The sequence below is a fragment of the Mustela nivalis genome, assembly GCF_964662115.1.
Source record: "Mustela nivalis genome assembly, chromosome: 16".
Lineage (NCBI taxonomy): Eukaryota > Metazoa > Chordata > Mammalia > Carnivora > Mustelidae > Mustela > Mustela nivalis.
The window spans coordinates 2,232,612-2,252,757 of record NC_139035.1 but is presented as its reverse complement, the minus strand read 5'-3'; the positions used below and the strand labels follow the sequence as shown (position 1 = coordinate 2,252,757).

The 20,146-nt window shown below is 39.2% G+C and overlaps 1 long non-coding RNA gene across 1 annotated transcript in view; it reads right to left on the bottom strand.

Annotated features, from left to right (window-relative positions):
• The window catches only part of LOC309849862, a 92,437-nt gene extending 72,509 nt beyond the window's left edge, over positions 1-19,928 (bottom strand). Inside the window, exon 1 of the long non-coding RNA XR_014303963.1 lies at positions 19,424-19,928. This is a non-coding gene — a long non-coding RNA (uncharacterized lncRNA). The remainder of the gene's footprint in view (positions 1-19,423) is intronic.
• Positions 19,929-20,146: the final 218 nt, after the last annotated feature.

The following is a 20,146-nucleotide window of genomic DNA, read 5'->3' as shown; positions in this document are numbered from 1 at the left end:
GACTGTCTTGGACATTTTCTTTTGCTCTGTTGCTTGCTTGCTCTGAAGGAAGCCAGTGCCTGTTGGGAGCAGCCCCAGGGCAAGGAAACTGTCTCAGTGTAACAGGCCTGGAGTGTAAGAGGAGGAACTAGAGTCCACCAATAATCCTGAGTGAGCTTGGAAGACCTTCCCCCAGCCAACTTGGTTAAAAATCCCTGAGCCAGCTAAGCTACGCCCAGTTGCTGACCTACAGAAATAAATGTCTCTTCTTTTAGACCCCTAATTTTGGAATAATTTGTTTCAATACAGCAATAGGTGGCTAGTTCACACATCATCAATGGATGTTTTCTAAGATGTGGAATCCAACCATGATCTTTTCTTACATTTAATTTACATGTTAATCTTACAAGGAAATAAGGATTCCATGTGTTTGTCTCGGACTTATTTTCCTAAGCTTCTACTTTCCCATTTCCACTCCATCCATCTCAAGGAACAGCCATTCAATGTTGATGAAGTTTCCCCCCACCCTGGCTTCAGGAATTACCCTAACTGCAATCCAAGTTATCCATTTTCCCCTTGGTGCAGTGTGTGGTTCATGAAAGGGAGCAACATCCCATCCTGAGCTAATCAATTCAGTGTTGTCCCAAGTCCTGTTTTCAGTTGGAAGCTGATACTTTATCTCAATCTATTGTTGTTAATGCCAGCTTCAGTTGGGTGGATGAGACATGAAGTCTCATCTAACACAAATACCATCCTGCCTCATTTATACTCAGTTCTCATGAAGATGGAGATAAAGCAGATGATACCAAACAGAACAGAGAAACCAAGTGAGCATTTCATGGTGTTGGGGAAAAAAAGATTTGACTAAGTTAGGAGCTCATTTCTACCACTTGGGCAACCTTGATGAATTCTTAGTCTCACTTCCCTCTTTTGTAATAGGAAGATAATGATAATAGCGTATATCTCATATAATCATCATGAGGACTAAATATACTTTGTTTAAAACAGTGCCTGGCGCAGAGTATATTTTCAATAAGTGGTAGGGATTATCAGTATGATCTTTGGAAGGAAGTTATAGGTCTTGAATACACTTTGTTCATATGGCTCTTCTTGGGTTATTTTCAGTGTGACGCTGCCTCTTACCCACCATGAAATTTCACCACCTACCCAGGACATTATTTGTACTGGATGCATTTCTAAGTTGAAAAGAAAATAAATCCAAATGAAATGTGCCATTAGAGCTCATTCATCTATCCTTCAGAATTTTCCATTGCTGTAGGGAAAACTAAACATCAGCAAAAGAAAACTAAAGGATTCTCCTTTGTTACTTGGCGTTTGTCAATACATCTAATAGGAGGCAGGTTCTTAACCTCAACAGCAGTGATGTCTTGACGACATTTCATATACTGAAAAGGTCGGGATATTTCGTCCTCGGAGAGAGACTGGCAGTCACTGACCTCAGCTACCCAGTATTCTTTATTTTGCAATGGATATTGGCAAGTTTCTCAGTTTTTACATAAAGAACTGATTTATTTCAGTTCTTTATGGGCATTAATTACTTGTGTTTGGAGAAAGCTTATTAAGTGCTCTAAGATCTCTGTATTTCGAACCCGTAACTCCTGAGTGTGGATGACAGACTGACTGGTCTACAAGATGCCTTGTCAGCTTCTGTTTATCTCTGTGAGTCACGTTACATTTTGTGACTATTTCTCATACTGGCACAGCTGGTACCAGTTTCTGGCTCATTGCATTTGTTTCCTTATGCAAATAATTTTTCCTTCCCGGCTGAAATGCTCGATTTGTTACCACCTCACACCACTCACCTATATTCACAGAGATAGTGAGGTTACGATCTAGATCTTTACCACAGGCATCTAATTTTCAGGCAGGAAAGGAAAGCCACGAATTTAGAAGAAAGAAATATACGGTAACAAGAGAAGGTGGGAACTCCGAATTTATTCAGATTGCTTTGCCTTCTCACAAGGGATCATGAAGAGAGAGCCCCAGAAGTAAAAAAAAAGATAAAGGAAAAAATATATATAGAAAACATATTCACTCAGCAGTATGATAAGCTAAATATTTTGGAAATCTCACAAAATGTAAACTACCTATCAAATTAAAATTCCATACTCGAGACTGAAAATTCAGCAAAGTGGACAAAATAAAGATATTTTAGGTTAAGACTGAATTTATCATTCAGACACTTACTGAAAATTTAACTTAAAAAGTCCACTTCAGGAAAAGAAAATGAAGACAGTGTATAATTAGTACAGGAATGGGTAAAAAGATTACTAAAACAGGATAAGCACCCAAACAAATCTATTCATATATACTAAGTTGATATAAGACAGAGAGAGTATTGAAATAGAGAAAAAGGTATTTTCAGTAAGAGTCCCGATGTTGTACAAATTGGATCCCTACCTTACATCCTGCACAAACCAACTCCAGGTGGATTGAAGACTTAACTGTGGAAAAGCACAGCTCTGAAACTCTTTGAACAAATAATAGGAAAACATATTTAGGATACCAGAGGAAAAAGAATACCTTTTTTAAGATGCAAAAAACAAAACCACAGGGGGCACCTGGGTGACAGAGTCACTTAAGCATCTGCCTTTGGTTCAGGTCATGATCCTGGGGTCCTGGGATGGAGCGAAACCTCAAGGTGGGAGGTCTGCTTCTCTCTCTGCGCCCTCCCCTGCTTGTGTTCTCTCTCTCTCAAATAAATAAATAAAATCTTTTTTAAAAACCAGGAAAATAATTAATTTGACTAAATTAATATTTGAATAATGAACTTCCAGTCATCAAAAGAAACCAAAAATAAAGTGAAAAGTCAGCTAACAAAAAGAACAAAAAAATACTTAGAGCATCAGTAATCAATAAAAATTGGTGTACTAAATAAAAAGTTCTTACAAAAGAATAAGAATAATACAAGCAATCCTATAGGAAAAAAGATGAAGAATAATATAGACAGGTTGGCGGCTAAAGCAAGGCTGAAGTAAAAGCACCTGAATGAAGATTCCCAACCTCAACCCAGGGAGGTAGACTTAGACAGCTAAAATAATAACCCAAAATCAGTGAAATTAAACTTAGGATAGAGTCATCACTGTATAGTCTCATATACAGGTTTTAGTGAAAATTAATAATGAGATTACAGGATAAGTAATTCTGCTTGATGAAGTCAATGTTTCTTTCTGCTAACATGGGCACGGAAGCAGACTTGAAGAGAGAATGATACAGCAGGATGAGAAATGTTCAAAAAAGGAACAACTCAAACTGATCACCAGGCCTCATTCCTCCTTAGACTGGTCATACAGAGAGTTTGCCTCTTTCTTTATCTTGTTTTGTTTAAGAAACAGGGACCCAGTAAATACCACTGATTATAATTTGGAAATTATGGTCATTAAATAAATGGTATATTTATGACCAATAAATATAAAATAAATGGTATATATAATAATACCAAATCATATAATAATACCAAAAATAAATGGTATATATAATGACCAATAAAATGGTCATTAACAAAGCCCATTACCTGACTGTGGCTGGAATAAATGGTACAAGAGTCAAGTTTCAATGACTATTTTCATGTACCACAGAGCTTCATAGAGTACAAAAAGGCTGTCTGTTGGGTATATAAAACAATTAGATTCGAGGTTAGCAGACAGGTTTCAACCTCACATTCCTCATTAAATTAAAATGGAGTTTGAGGTAAGTGACCCTTTGCAGCTGAAGAAATATTTAAGCCCATAGTTTTCAGGTCAAGTCATTCAATTTAACAGATGGAAAGGCTGGAGTGGCCCTTGAAGGACTCCTTCCTGTCTTCCTGAGGAGGAGAAGAATTCAACTGGGCTGCCTAGTTCTCATTAGGGGGTTTGATTCCCCAAGCATTTAAATTAAAAAAATATATATATTCACATCTGTAATAAAGGGAAAAAATGTCCCTGCCTAAAACATCTGTTTGGGGTATGAGTGTGTGTACTTTTCTCTTTACCCTCACTTAATGTTAGTTAAAATCATAAAACATTATATAAAAAGTATATATGTTATTGTATTATAAATAATATAAATTATAGTACACTCAACTTCTTATCAAAAATCTCCTTTAAAATATCATGAAGCTTGATTTCACATAATTTCCATAATTTCCTATTTCAAAAGGACTTTGAATAGGTAGAAGTGCATAGAACACTATCTAGACAAATCAATCTTTGCACATTTCCCTTAACCAAAAAATACTAGATAATAATTAATATAATAAAATAAAATTATACTTCTTTTCTTCATCTTAGTTGAAGAGTTAATAAGTATGATGAAGTCTCAGATTGACATTTCATGTTTCGGTTTTCAACCCATATTTTCTGTTTCAATAGGAAGACATGTTGAGGAAAGACGTTGAAATGTGGATTGGAATGTAAAGAGAATCTGCCGTATCAGTACTAGCAGGTCTTCTTGAAAGACTAGGGGCTGAGTACGATGAGGTGAACAAGCAAGTAGACTTGGCGTCCCTAGCCTCTCACGGGCCAGAAGAGCAGACTTTAATCTTTATACATTAGAATTCTGTGTCGGCTGACCTTTGAGAACAGTGCCGTGCGCCCGTCCCCTCCCTTCATCACACTCCCCTTCTACCCGATATCCTGGCGCCTACTTAATTTGCCCCTGGGTTTCTACTCAACAAAAATGTTCTTATAATTACATGAGCCTCCATATTTACCCCATCGTGCATTTAGCAAACTGGGTTTGAGGTTAAGCATTCTATGTAAACTAGTCTCTGATACTGTGGAACTGAACATAGGTCAGGACCAGAGAGAAATTTTTAGGAGCCCTAAGTACTGAAAGGAATAAGCTGCCCCATCACAATATATACTACAAAATAAAATATTCTCTCTCTCTGGACTAAAATAAGCATTCATGTTACCACCTAATGCTATCAAATGTAGTATACTGTGCAAGCTTCAGATTATTTTTTTCTTTTTAAGAATTAGACAGTTATAGAAATACAGTGAGGATCTCTTCCCTAACCTAATTGCTCTGCTGCCTTCCTTGGAAAATATGTATATTAAGGTGGTTAATACATATTAACTACATTAATATATATGAACTACACTAGTATATATAAACTACCTTAATTAACAAACTACATAAATTAATATAATATATACACACACATATATGATATGTATATATCAGCTAATTCCATGAAATGCAATGATAGCAACTCCAGCTTTCATTCTCACTTCGAGTTCCCTTCTCCTTTCTGGGGCCTTGAAATTTCCCCACTATTTTTAAGCACAAGAAAGTATATAAAATTTGTAATTATTGTCAGGTGCTATAAAACATACCATAGACCGGGTAGCCTAAACACAGACATTTATTTCTCATAGTTCTGGAGGCTGGGCAATCCAAGGTGCAGGTACAAACTGGTAGACCCATTCTTTATTTCTAATACCTAGTACTCAGTCATGGTTTAACCCATTCAAGAGAGCTGACTATGAAATGGTGGAAAAGGTTAAAAAAAACTGTCATATTATCAGTAAAGTAGAGAGACAATCTTATTGTTACAAATTTCCATCTCAAATTATTTTAATGAGGCTCTCCTGTGGGAGAGGGGAAAAAAAAAAAAAAACCTCTAAAATGTGCAAGCTGTCCCGGGCCTGGGAAAGCAGACACGAAAGAGTTGAGATGGCCAAAGGTTGTCACTGGGGACCAGGGATTAGAACCTGGTCAAAGCAGCAAATAAAAAAAATTTAAAAAGCTCTTAAAAGAACCTGACAAGGGAAGCTTAAATCTTATTTAAGGGGTTGGGTTGTACTAAGCCTTGAAAAATTCAATCCTCTGGAGGACTATATCTCACTAAGAAAGCTCCATGTAAGTTTATCATGTATCCAACACCTAGACATTGGGCCTTGGAGACCACTAGGATAATATTTCCTCTGGTTTAGCACTGAAACTAGGAAGTGACATTTGTACGAGGCAGACTTTAAACTCTAGGGCTTTTCTGATTACAAAATGATAATTCGGAGGGCAAGAAAAGTGCTTACTGCAGAGAGAAGTCGCCATGATTTATAGGGGTTGGACAGTCTTCCTTTTTCACACAGGGTAACTTTTTAGACCAAATGTGTTTTGCTTTTCCTTTTGTTTTTAACCAAAGTTGTCTTTTGATTGATATGATAGATAGAACATATTTGTTTCAGCTCCACCATGTCCAAAAGAATGATTGTATAAATCCTGGTTACGGGCGACATCGCAGTTCATTTGCACGCATCACACAGAAACGTTAGCGTGAAATGCCAGAGTGAGGCTCGGGTGAGCTCCGCAGCCTCACTGTCTGGCCCTTCACTGCACAGACTCCATAGACGACTCTCCAGCTGCTCTGGGTCTCTGATGAAAGCCAGACAAAAATGGAGTGATGCTGAAAAGCTGTCCCTCCTTTGCTCCTGGTGCATCTATCAAGATCTCTGGGATCACTGTGAAAGCTCCTATCATTCCAGTTATAAAGGGACTTTGGGTGAATTAAATATGTAGTGACAACCAACGTCATAAACTACTTGACTCCCTTGGGTCATTTTTCCGGGCTGACATTAATAATGCTTTGGCCAGCAAGTATATTTTGTGCAGTTGGGAACATAGATGGGCTCAGGGATGTCATGTAAAATCGTGTGTCTGTTAGCACTCGCATGCGGACATCCAGGCTATCTAGAGAACAAGTGAGGCAGACTTGCATGTGAAGCCAAATTAAACCTTCTAACTGTCGTTCCACTTTACAACTGCAGGCTGGAATCCTAATTGACTCATCTCTTTCATAAATCTGTAAAACCCGCCAGTGGTGGGACTGAGTAACAGATGAGGGCTACATCACAGCAAATCCATCACCTCTGGTAGAAAAACAACTCCTAGATTTACTGACGAGGCCAGGAAAATCATCATTATACAGAGAATTCTTCCCTCTCAAAACAAAAATGAATCCTGAAACCAAATTTCAGAAGCCCACCATCAGCCAGAAGATTGTTTTACACGTCACATATTCTACAGAACAAGCCGAGAAACCTGGTGCAAAAAAACTCCTGGTGGCAACGCACTCATGCACGCTCTCTCTGCCTTGCTTCTGCCGTTTTTCCATCGCTCATTCCCTGTTCCCTCCACATCTCCTACACTTCACTTTATCTGGACTCTGGAGGTTTCATCAAGGCCTGAAAGTCGTCATAGGTTTTTGAGGTCTGTGAAAGTTCTATATATACTCAAACAGTCTTACCAATTATTTTAAAAATTAGGATATACACATTTTTAGGAAACCATGAAGATTGGTGTTCCTTAAGCAATCTAGAACCACATTTAAAATCAGCATTAACCAAAGCGAGACCAGAATAATATAAAAATGAGAGTCATTTTAATATTAATGTTAATATTCAATACAGTGATTGAAAACAAAATTCCAAATTTGAAGAGCTGCATGAAGCACCTATTAACAAAAGGAGGACCAGAAGAGGAGCAGGTGTGCGGATCAGCCAGGACTCTGTAGACTTTACCACATATCACCAGAGGGAGAGGGAGGAAACCCTAAAGCTTAGAACACCTATAGTTTGGAGGAATTGTGGAACATTGGTGGTTGAATAAGAGCTAATATGGAATAAAACTATCTAAACACCCTGTTCCACACTTATGTATCCATTTAAAAATGGGATTTTGATTACCTGCCACGATCCCGACACTGTACATGGCACCAAGGGTCAAGTAGTGAACAAACCTAATCTCAATCTGTTACTCTCATGGACCTTACAGCCTAGTGGGGACAACAGGAGTTGGCCCGATAATCACAGACACATGAAAGCATATCTCTATGATGAGTGCCAAGGAGAGACACGCATGCCATGACCGCCCACCAGAGGTGGATATATTCTAGTCAGGGCAAGTTCCCCTGGGAAAGTCACCCTTGAGCTGATCTCTGAGGAATAAGCAGGACTTAACTAGATGCATAATTGGAGAGAAATATGGCTGCCCTCCTCTGCAGCAAAATTGAGGGCACTTGGCTGGCTCAGTCAGTAGAGCATGTCACTCTTGATCTCAAGGTTGTGAGTTCAAGTCCCCCACTGTGTATCGAGATTACTTTAAAATAAATTTTTAAAAAATGAACTGTAAATGACAGTATTTCTCATTTTTTAAAGCATAACTCACTGACTTAATAACTTTTAAGACTATGATTAAGAGATATTAAATGAATGAATGAGTAGTTCCTTTTCTCCCCAAGCTTACTGAGGTATAACTGACAAATAAAAATTATATATATTGAAAGTTTCCAACATGTTTTGATGAATCTATACACTGTGAAATGTTTATCTGTCCCCTCACATAGCTATTTGTTTATTTACCTGTGGATTTGGTGAGACTAGTTAAGCTCTAGCCTTAGTAAGTACACAGTATAGTGTTGTTAACTACTGCCACCCTGCTATGTACATTAGATCTCCAGAATTTATTCATCCTGAATTTCTGAAACTTTATAAGTTTATATGCTCACTCCCCAATGAATCAAAGAGGCTCAAGCCCCTGGCCTGGCTCTATTTCCAGGCTCTCTCCCCGCTTGGTTGGAATGTGGCTTTGATCCAGGGGCAAATTTAACAAAGAAAGGCAGGAAGAGTGTTCCTAGAAGAGGGAACAGCTTATGCCAAAGCCCTCTGGCTCAAGCAAGAAGCAATGTCTGCAGAGCTTTACAGACTGTGTCAGAGAATTCTGTCTTAATTCTAAAAATGTGGAAAGCCTTTGGGCTTTAAGCAGGGAGGAAGAAAGAGATGGGGCTGACATGACCAGTTCTGCATTTTGGAAAGGCTATCTAATCTACAATACAGAAAAGAAAGAAAAGTAGTAAAGTTGTAAAAAGTTTGATTGTGTACACAGCATTTGTCTCAGATATATTACTAAAATAAAGGGCTTCTGTCATGTTACACAGAATAAGTATATAATAATCACTTCCTCATTCATTCATTCAAATGATATTTATGGTGCATCAACAATGTTATCAGGCAAGTAGACTATGCGCTCTGTCCTCCTAGAGTTTACAGAATTAGACAAAATATAAAAGTGAATAATACAGCTTGTGAGAACCCAATAAGCACCATGGAACAAGAAAAAATAAAGCAGGATAAAGGGAATTGAGAATGAGAAGAGAGTACAATAGCATGGAGTTTTACACATGATAATCAGAATAGTCTTCTTTGAGAAGGTGTGTTTTACACAAAGACTGAAAGAGGTGAAGACATCCACCTTGCTGAGTCTGGGTCAAAGGCTTTCTGGCCAAAGGGCAGCCAGTGCAAAGTCTCTAGGACATTAGCATATCTGCCATGTTTGTGGAACCCCTAGGGGTCCAGCATGTCCAGAGTAGAGTAAACATGGGGGAAGAAGCTAGAGATGAAAACAGAGAACTGGGCCTTGAAGGACATTGGCAATCCTTTGAGTGAGGTGGGCATTCACTGTAAGGTTTTGAGTGGAGACTTCTCAGGACCTGACTCCTTTTTTAAAAAGTTCACCCTGCTGCCATTGTAGACAACAGGCTATAGCAAGGCAAGAGGAAAGTGGGGAGACCGTTAAGAGGTTTCTACAGTGAAGCAGGTGAGAGATGACAATAGTTCAGACCATCATCACTGGACTTGTGAATGGTAGTAGTGACAGTTAGAAGAAATAATAAAAGGTTTTCAAAATTCTGAGAAAAAAATGTCAATACTAAAATGCTAATACTCGGGGTGCCTAGGTGGCTCAGTGGGTTAAAGCCTCTGCCTTCGGCTCAGGTCATGATCTCAGGGTCCTGGAATGGAGCCCTGCATTGGGCTCTCTGCTCGGCAGGGAGCCTGCTTCCCTTCCTCTTTCTCTGCCTGCCTCTCTGCCTACTTGTGATCTGTCTCTGCCAAAGAAATAAATAAAATCTTTTAAAAATAAATAAATAAATAAATAAAATGCTAATACTCAGCCCAACTATCAATTATGAAGTATAGGAAGAATATCTTGCTGTGGAAAAAGGCACCAAAAATTACCATGTACCATTTCATAAGAAGATACTAAAAAATGTGCTATACAAAAATGAGAGGATAAACCAAGAGGAGATACGGGATTTTTAATTCTAAATAAGACAAAACCCTAGCAAATTTATTTGAATAAAGAGCACAACAGAGTCATGCATTTTTAAAAAATGCATAATCCTTTCCTAGCTCAACAAATAAACCTCAGATGCATTTATAAGTTTTCATCAAAAAAAAAAAAGACGTCTATTTGGATATGCTGCAAGGGCAACAAATTGTTAAAGACAGCCAGTCAGATCTGCACATTTTACAAATAATAGATTTCATAGGACATAGCCATAAATTCTAATGTCTGGTATCTAAAAGTTTCCCTTGTACAAATAATGTTTCTCCAGTTTTAAACAACTAACTCAATAGTCAAATCTATTTTTACAGAAATATTAAGACTGGACAGGAATGTAAAATCAAGACTTTTGTAGACTTTCCCAAATCATCATATTATCAAGGTGAGTGCTAAATTTCCCTAATATATTTCAGTCAGGGAAATATAGTTGTAATATTTTTACAGGATTTTTCACAAGTAAATGAAAGAGGCTTAAGTTGCATAAACTTCAATTGCCCCCAAATGTCTGCTACATTTTGCTATATTTTTTTTAAAGAATTTATTTATTTATTTGACAGAGAGAGATCACAAATAGGCAGAGAGGCAGGCAGAGAGAGAGAGGAGGAAGCAGGCTCCCTGCTGAGCAGAGAGCCAGATGCGGGACTCGATCCCAGTACCCTGGGATCATGACCTGAGCCGAAGGCAGTGGCTTAACCTACTGAGCCACTCAGGAACCCCTACATTTTGCTATACTTTGAAGTATTACCTCTTAAGCTTCTTTTTGTTGTTTTTTTTTTTTTCCTAATTTGCCTCATATAGTCCAGTTTTCCAGGATAAATTCAATCTTTTTCTTTAATGTCACCTTTTATTAATACTTTTTCATTAAATTATGAAAACTGCAAAAAAATAAAATAAATTTAAGCAACTAAAAGGAATGATGGAACATTTTTTTTCCTTTTGAGTTTTCTCAGATTTCTTTCACTAGCTGCTTGAAAGTCCTGAAATTCTTAAGGCTAAGAATTGGCATCTTATTAGTTAGAGACACCAAATAAATAAATAAATAAATAAATAAAATAGCACAGCCCAAAGCTCGTATTATGAAATGAAAGGGTAGAATGTAATTATTTTAAAAAGGAACAAAGGACCACGTAGCATTTTGAATTTTACAAGATCTAGCAAAGTGGAAAATCTATCATTAAAGAGGAAAAGAATTCCCAAGATGCTAGTGAAATACTTCCCTAATGGCAGGCATACAGCAGTGTTAGGAAATCACTAGTCCAGTTTAGGACAAGAGGATGATGGGGCGCCTGGGTGGCTCAGTTGGTTGAGCAACTGCCTTCAGCTCAGGTCACGGTCCTGGAGTCCTGGGATCGAGTCCCGCATCGGGCTCCCAGCTCCATGGGGAGTCTGCTTCTCCCTCTGACCTTCTCGCCTCTCATGTTCTCTCTCACTGTCTCTCTCTCAAATAAATAAATAAAATCTTAAAAAAAAAAAAAAAAAGAGGATGAAAGTCTCCAGGGGGAGCCAAATGTGTTGGATATAGTGTGAGAGATTACCAATATAAGGCAGAATTTGTGATAGGTGCATAGAAACCTTGAGGGACTTAAGAAAGGAGGGAGTTATTGATTCCAGAGAAAACTAAAAATTATAAAAGAATAAAAATCTAAATAATTATAATTGCATGGCACAGATACAAATGTTATGTAATCACAATATTACAAACAGTGAATATGAATTTAGCAAAAAAATTTTGCAATTTAGCACTTTGAAAAAAGTGGGAATAAAGTAGGGATTAGAAACAGTGGTATGAGAAACCGAAAGCTTCATTGCCACTACAAGGATGTCAACAGGTAACATCTAAAGATGAAAGATAGAAGTAGCGGTAGAAGCATGTTATTTGGAGGTAAGTTGTACAATGAAGAAAAGCTAAGAGTTGCCTCTAGAAAACATTACTCAGAAATGGGTGGTTGGGTTGGGGTAGGGCACCAGTGGACCTCTGATGAACACCATTATCCCTACCATCAGAATATACCAACTCTCAGAGTTTAAGATGGTGCCAGCAATCAAAAGGCTATTATGGGGTGCTCTATAGTTCACCAATGCAACAAAGATACTTAGGATTCGAAAGGAGATTAGCAAAGTAGGACAGGCAGGTAGTTGATGGCCTTACTTCTATTCCTTTTCCATGAAGCTTCAGGAGAAAAGGCAGGTTAGAAACAAGGCAGGATAAGGAACAGATAGGACTACTTCCAGGTGTAGACATGTAGTTAAGTCTGTGAGGTATTCTTGGTCTTAGATGACCTACCTCTTTGATACTATACAGTCTTGAATGGGAAACCTGGATCAATAGACTCTTTCATCTTGAAAGACTTTCATCTTTCCATGTTGACATATCGAATGCCTGATCGAGGCTTAGTAATCCACCTCAGCTGTCCTATTTTCTGATTTTTTCCATGGTCCTCTTCTTGCCTTAACAACTTGACTATTATACTAATGTTCCTGACTATGGTCCCAAAATCTGATCTAATTCTCTGCATTCTTGATTTTCTTCCAGTTTGTTGCATCTCTTATGTCCTTCATGCTAATCTGTTTCTCAAGCCAACCTGGTAGCCTAATCTTTATCGTTGGTTGTCCCAATTGATTGAAGATTTGGTTTAGTACTCATGACACCATTTCTGATTAATGTTGCCATATGCTCCAAACCTTTTCTCCTGGCACTGTTCTTACTGTGCCACTATTGGTTGGCTTCTGCTTAAAAGCTGTAGTAGCCAAATCATGTTCATGTGGTTAAACCTGAAGACTGGATAGGCTAGATCAGCTACTGTTAGTGAAGAAATTAAAATGTGCTCCTGGGACAAACAAATCAAAATAGAAGATCCATGGATGCACACAGATCTGCTCTCCAGGCCCCTTTTCCCAGAGAAGGGAAAGAACCCAAAGAAAGAGTTTGAAAGGTCATATAGGAACTTTATCTCTCAAAAGAATTCCCTGAGTTTACTTCAAGGTTAGAAGGCTTAACCCTCAGCACTTCCACAGTGCCTGTAAACCTAACTTCATGTTAGAATTCTTTTTTAAATTTTTATTTATTTATTTATTTATTTGAGAGAGGGGGAGAGAGTAAGCATGAGTGGATGAAGGGCAGAAGGAGAAGACTCCCTGTTGAGCAGGGAGCCTGTTGGAAGAATCCATCCTGGGACTCTGGGATCATGACCTGAGCCGAAGGCAGATGCTTAACCAACAGAGCCACCCAGGCACCCTCATGTTAAAATTCTTAAAGATAAAGACTCTTTAGGCCTCTGGGATAGTTCACAGTCCATATATCAGCACTATCTCAAAGTGGATAAAACAGTTCTTGCCTGACTAAAATTTCAGTATATCAATATTGACACACCCTGACTCTTAGGATTCTTAGACTTTCTTCTGCTCTGCTTTGTCAACAGTCCCTGAGTAAATTAATTAATATAAGACCAAGAAAAGAAGAAAGAAAAGAAGCAATTTAATACACTGGATCTAGAAGATGGAAATATGTGTAATTCCTTGTTCCTTCTTAGAAAGTTCTTTTAATGGATGGTAACTCTCTTCCCTTCTTGGGAAAACAACAAGGAAGGTATCAAAAAGTAGTGAAAGCAATACTTACTTCTTATTGAATATGAACTAGGTCCTGGGTCTTTGTACACATTAGATTAGTTCATTCTTACACCAACTCAATGAGATATTTAATGAATAAGAAAAATTAGATTCTGAGTCATTAAATAATTTGCCTAACATCAGGCAGCTACTAGCTGAGGAGATGGGACAAAAACAGACCATATAATGCCAGACACCATGATCATAACTTCAAAGATATATGACATTCCCAGAAACACTAGGAATGGAAGGAGATGATAATTCAAACTGCTAAGGAAACAACTAGGGTTTTGATGGTGCTATTTAAATCCAAAAAGAAGTGACCTTCCTTCCTTTATCATTCATTCAAGAATTTAAAATAACTTCTAGGAAATCAAGTGACAATTTCAATTTCATTCAACAAATATCTTCTTGAGTTCCTACTAATACCAGGATCCATAATAGGGTCTAGTGTATATAATGGTGAGTTAATACAGACATAATCTCTCCCTTCAAGAAAGTTACAGACATTTTAGAAGTAAAAGTAACTATTATAAACAGGAGAGGGGAACAAAAACCTGTGGGAGGGAAGAGCAAGGGCATTTTATGATCTAGAACATAGAAACCCCCACTCAAGAAATGAAGGTTAAGCTAAAATGTAAATGATAATATGACTTAACTAAGTCCTGGATTCAGTCTGATGTCACAAAGTAACCTAATGAACGAGAACAACTTGAAGAGTGGCAAGCTCCTCTGAGGAGAAGCAGGATGCATGACTCTTTCACCTTTAACAGAGCAGCAACATGTGAAGGAAGTTACCACACCCATGAGCAATAAGAAAACAGTTGAAATTTTAAGGCCTAGAGACTATATGTGGGCTGACACAGCATTATAAAACCCTGAGAGTTCTGGACATGAGGTGAGTCTGCAGTGTTCATCCACTCTCTTCATTGTCTTTAACCGAGAGTTCATGAAAAGATTGAGAACATGGCAAGAGAGTAGAAAGTAGTCTGCTAAGTCACAGGTATGTAGGGCATGCCTAAGCCTGAGAACAGAATGGAAAAAGGGACTGAGAACAGAATGGGAAAAGTGAACAAAGGCCCTCTGTGTTCTGGATCCTGCACTGAGTATAAGACAGATCCAAGAATTGTAGATATTTATGCCCCTACCTTTGGAGCAGCCAGTTATATAAACTAATTAACAACAAAATTAAAGAAAACATTGATAAAAATACAGTAATAGTAGGGGACTTTATCATCCCACTCACTGCAATGGACAGATCATCTAAGTGGATCAAAAAGGAAACAAGTGCTTTGAATGACACAGTGGACCGATGAACTTCACGGATATATTCAAGCATTTTATCCTAAAGTAACAGAATGCTCATTCTTCTCAAGGGCACATGGAACATTCTCCAGAATAGATCACATACTGGGTCACAAATCAGCTGTCATCTAGCACAAAAAGACAGATTATACCATGCATATACTCAGATCACACTGTTTTAAAACTTGAACTCAATCGCAAGAGAAAATTTGGAAGGAACATGAATACATGGAGATTAAGAAACATCCTACTAAAGAATGAATAGGTCAACCAGGAAATTAAAGAATAATTTAAAAAAATTATTGGAAACAAATGAAAATAAAAATACAACAGTTCAGAACCTCTAGGATGCAGCAAAGGAGGTCTAAGAGAGAAGTATATAGCAATATAGGCCTTTCTCAAGAAACAAAAAAAGTCTCAAATACACAACCTAACCTTATACCATACACCTAAAGGAGATGGAGAATGAACAGCAACGAAAACCTAAATCAAGCAGGAGAAGAGAAACAATAAAGATTAGAGCATAAATCGATGAAATAGAAATCCAAAGAGCAGTAGAACAAATCAACAAAACTACTAATTCCCTGAAAGAATTAATAAGTTCAATAAATGCCTAGCCAGACTATTCAAAAAGAAAAGAGAAAGGGCTCAAATAAATAAAATCATAAATGAAAGAGGGGAGATCACAACCAACACTAAAGAAACACAAACAATTACAAGAGCATATTATGAGCAACTATATGCCAACAAATTAGGCAATCTGGAATAAATAAATGCATTCCTAGAAACAGATAAACTACCAAAACTGAACCAGGAAGAAATAGAAAACCTTAACAGACCAATAATTAGCAAAGAAACTGAAGCAGTAATCAAAAGTCTCCCAAAAAACAAGAGTCTGTGACCAGATGGCTCCCAGCAAAATTCTACCAAATATTTAAAGAAGAATGAATACCTATTTTCGGAAGCTGCTTCAAAAAAACAGAAATCGAAGGAAAACTTCCAAACTCTTTTTATGAGGCCAGCATTACCTTGATCCCTAAACCAAAGACTCCACCAAAAACGAGAGTTAGAGACCAATATCCCTGATGAACATGGATGCAAAAATTCTCACCAAGATACTAGCTAATAGGATGCAACAGTACATTAAAAGGATTATTCACCATGACCAACTGAATTTATTCCTGGGCTGCAAGGGTGGTTCAACAACCACAAATCAATCAATGTGGGAATAATTAATAAAAGAAAGGACACAAATAAAAGAAAGGACATGAACCATATCATCCTCTCAATAGACGCAGAAAAAGCATTTGACAAAGTCCAGCATCCTTTCTTTTTTTTTTCCTAAAGATTTTCTTATTTATTTATCAGAGAGAGAGAGAGAGAGCAAGCATAGGCAGACAGAATGGCAGACAGAGGCAGAGGGAGAAGCAGGCTCCCTCCCGAGCAAGGAGCCCGATGTGGGACTCGATCCCAGGACGCTGGGATCATGACCTGAGCCGAAGGCAGCGGCTCAACCCACTGAGCCACCCAGGCGTCCCCAGCATCCTTTCTTGATTAAAGTTCTCTGTAGTAAGGGATAGAGGGAACATCCCTCAGTATCATAAAAGCCATATACGAAAAACCCACAACAAATATCATTCTCAATGGGGAAAAACTGAGAGCTTTTACCTTAAAGTCAGGAACACAGCAGGGATGTCCACTATCACCACTGCTGTTCAACATAGTATAGGAGCGCCTAGCCTCAGCAATCAGACAAAAAGAAATAAAAGGCATCCAAATTGGTTGAAGTCAAACTTTAACTCTTCACAGATGACATGATATTCTATGTTGAAAACCAAAATACTCCACCCCAAAATTGCTAGAACTTATGCAGGAATTCAGCAAAGTAGCAGGATATAAAATCAATGCATAGAAGTCAGTTGCATTTCTATATACTAATAATGAGACTGAAGAAAGAGAAATCAAGGAATTGATCTCATTTACAATTGCACCAAAAACCATAAGATACCTAGGAAAAACCCTAACTCAAAAGGTAAAATATTTGTACTCTGAAAACTATAGAACACTTACAAAAGAAATTGAGGAAGACACAAAGAAATGGAAAAAAGATTCCATGGTGACATCACAATTCTGGACATCAAGCTGTATTACAAAGACGTAATCATCAAGACAGTATGGTGCTTCCACAAAAGCAGATGCATAGATCAATGCAACAGAAATAGAGAGCCCAGGAAAGGACCCTCAACTCTATGGTCAACTATTATTGAATGAAGCAGGAAAGAATATCCAACAGAAAAATGATAGCCTCTTCAAAAAATGGTGTTGGGAAAATTGGACAACCACATGCAGAAGAATGAAACTGGACTATTTACTTACACCATACACAAAAATAAACTCAAAATGGCTAAAAAAGACCAAACTGTGAATCAGAAATCCATCAAAATCCTAAAGAACACAGGCAGCAACCTCTGTGACCTTGGCCACAGCAACTTCTTTCTAGACACATTTTTTTTTTAATTTGACAGACAGAGATCACAAGTAGGCAGAGAGGCAGGCAGAGAGAGAGAGGAGGAAGCAGGCTCCCTGCTGAGCAGAGAGCCCAATATGGGGCTCGACCTCAGGACTCCGAGATCATGACTTGAGCCGAAGGCAGAGGCTTAACCCACTGAGCCACCCAGGTGCTCCTCTAGACACATCTTTAAAGGCATGGAAGACAAAGCAAAAATGAACTACAGGGACTTCATCAAGATATAAAGCTTTTGCACAGCAAAGAAAACAGTCAAAAAAACTAAAAGACAACCTACAGAATGTGAGAAGATATTTGAAAATGTCTCATCAGATCAAGGGCTAGTATCCAAAATCTATAAAAAAGCATATCAAACTCAACACCTAAAAATAAATAATCCAGTCAAAAAATAGGCAGAAGACATGAACAGACATTTCTCCAAAAGGACATACAAATGGCCAACAAACACAGGAAAAAATGCTCAATACATCATTTGGCATCAGGGAACTACAAATCAAAACCACAAAGACATACCACCTCACACCAGTCAGAATGGCTAAAGTAGAAAAGTCAGGAAACAGCAGGTGTTGGTGAGGATGTGGAGAAAGGGGAACCCTCCTACAACTGTTGGTGGGAATGCAAACTGGTGCAACCACTCTGGAAAATTTTGGAGGTTCCTCAAAATGTTAAAAATAGAGCTACCCTATGACCCAGCAATTGTAGTACTAGGTATTTATGGAAAGGATAAAAACAGTGATTCCGAGGGGCATATGCACCCCAATGTTTACAGCAACAGTGTCTCCAATAGCCAAAGTATGGAAAGAGATCCATAAACAGACAAGTGGATAAAGATGAAGTGATATATAGAATGGTTTATTACTCCGCCATGAAAAAAATGAAATCTTACCACTTGCAATGACATGGAGAGAACTAGAGGGCATTATGCTAAGCAAAATGAATAAATCAGAGAAAGACAATTATCATGTGATTTTACTCACATGGAATTTAAGAGACAAAACCAGATGAACATAGGGTACAGAATGGAAAAATAAAATAAGATGAAATCAGAAAGGGAGACAAACCATAAGAGACTCTTAACTATAGGAAAGGAACTGAGGGTTGCTGGAGGGGAGGGGAGGGGAGGGGAGGGGGCTCCTGGGTGACGGGCATTAGGGGTCCCTTGATGTAATGAGCACAGGGTGTTACATGCAATTGATGAATCACTAAATCCTACCTCTGAAACTAATAATACCCGGTTAATTAACATTAACTGATTTTAAATAAAATTTAAAAATTAAAGATGGGATTGGGAGGGAGACAAACCGTAAGTGACTCTTGATCTCACAAAACAAACTGAGGGCTGCTGGGGGGAGGGGGTTTGGGAGAAGGGGGTGGGATTATGGACATTGGGGAGGGTATGTGCTTGGGTGAGTGCTGTGAAGTGTGTAAACCTGGCGATTCACAGACCTGTACCCCTGGGGATAAAAATATATGTTTATAAAAAATTAAAAATTAATTTTAAAAAAAGGAAAAAAATTAAAGTAAACATCATGATACTATTGTACTGTGAAATAAAAACCCATTTAAATTTTAAAAATAAAAATACTGCGTATTATTCGATGTTCCATTGCTCTGTTGCTCCTGCGAGGGGCGGAGGAGCAAGATGGCGGAGGAGCCGGCGACCTACGGCTTGTCAGGTCCCTGGAACTCCGCGAGCGAGGTACCAAACCCTTCCGAACACCCACAAACTCAACAGGAGATCCCAGAGAAGAACGGCAGCAATTCTAGCAACAGAAAAGTGACCACTTTCCGGAAGGTCGGATGTGTGAAGAAGTGAATCTGAGGCGACAGATGGGAAGACGAACGCGGGTGGGGGAGGGGACTCCGTCAGCCACTTACCAGCCGGCGAGCGCGCGGCCGGCGCATCCAAACCACTAGGCGTCGGCTCCGCGGGGGCGTCGCTCCAGGGGCGCCGCGGGGTGGGGGCCTCGCGGGGACCGTGTGGTCGCGGGTCCCTCAGGGTCGCAGGAAGACCCGGGCTGTCCGAGGGCGGCAGAGGTCCGGGTGTCGGAGCGGGCAGCCGGGGGCGCAGACGGAGCCGAGGAGGGGCTCCCAGCTCGGGGTCCTCATACACGCGGTCCGCGGCGCCGTCAACAAGCGGCAGGGCCGGGGAGGCCCCGTTCCTTCTCTGGGAGGAGCTACGTGGGAGCCCAGTAGGAATCGGCTGGGTTTAGGGACTCCAAGGCCATGCTCAGGAGATAGAAACACTTGGTCACAGACCTGGGGAGCTCAGAGCACGCGGGAGACTAGGGAGACGGGAGGGATTGACGATTTTTCTCTGAAGGTGCACTGAGGAGCCACCCGGAGCTCTTGGCTCCTCTGACAGGAGATTGGGCGGCCGCCATCTTCTTTCCCGTCATCCAAAGCGGTATGGAAAGCGCTCAGGGAACAAAAGCTCCGCGCGAACCCGAGTACATCGCTCAGCCCGGCCCCTGGCTAGGGCGGTGCGGTTCTGCCTCCGGCAAAAACATTTGAGAATCACGGCCACAGGCCTCTTCCACAGAAGATCAGCAAAAACATCCAACCAAGACCAAGTTCACCAAGTGGTGAGCTATGGTAAAG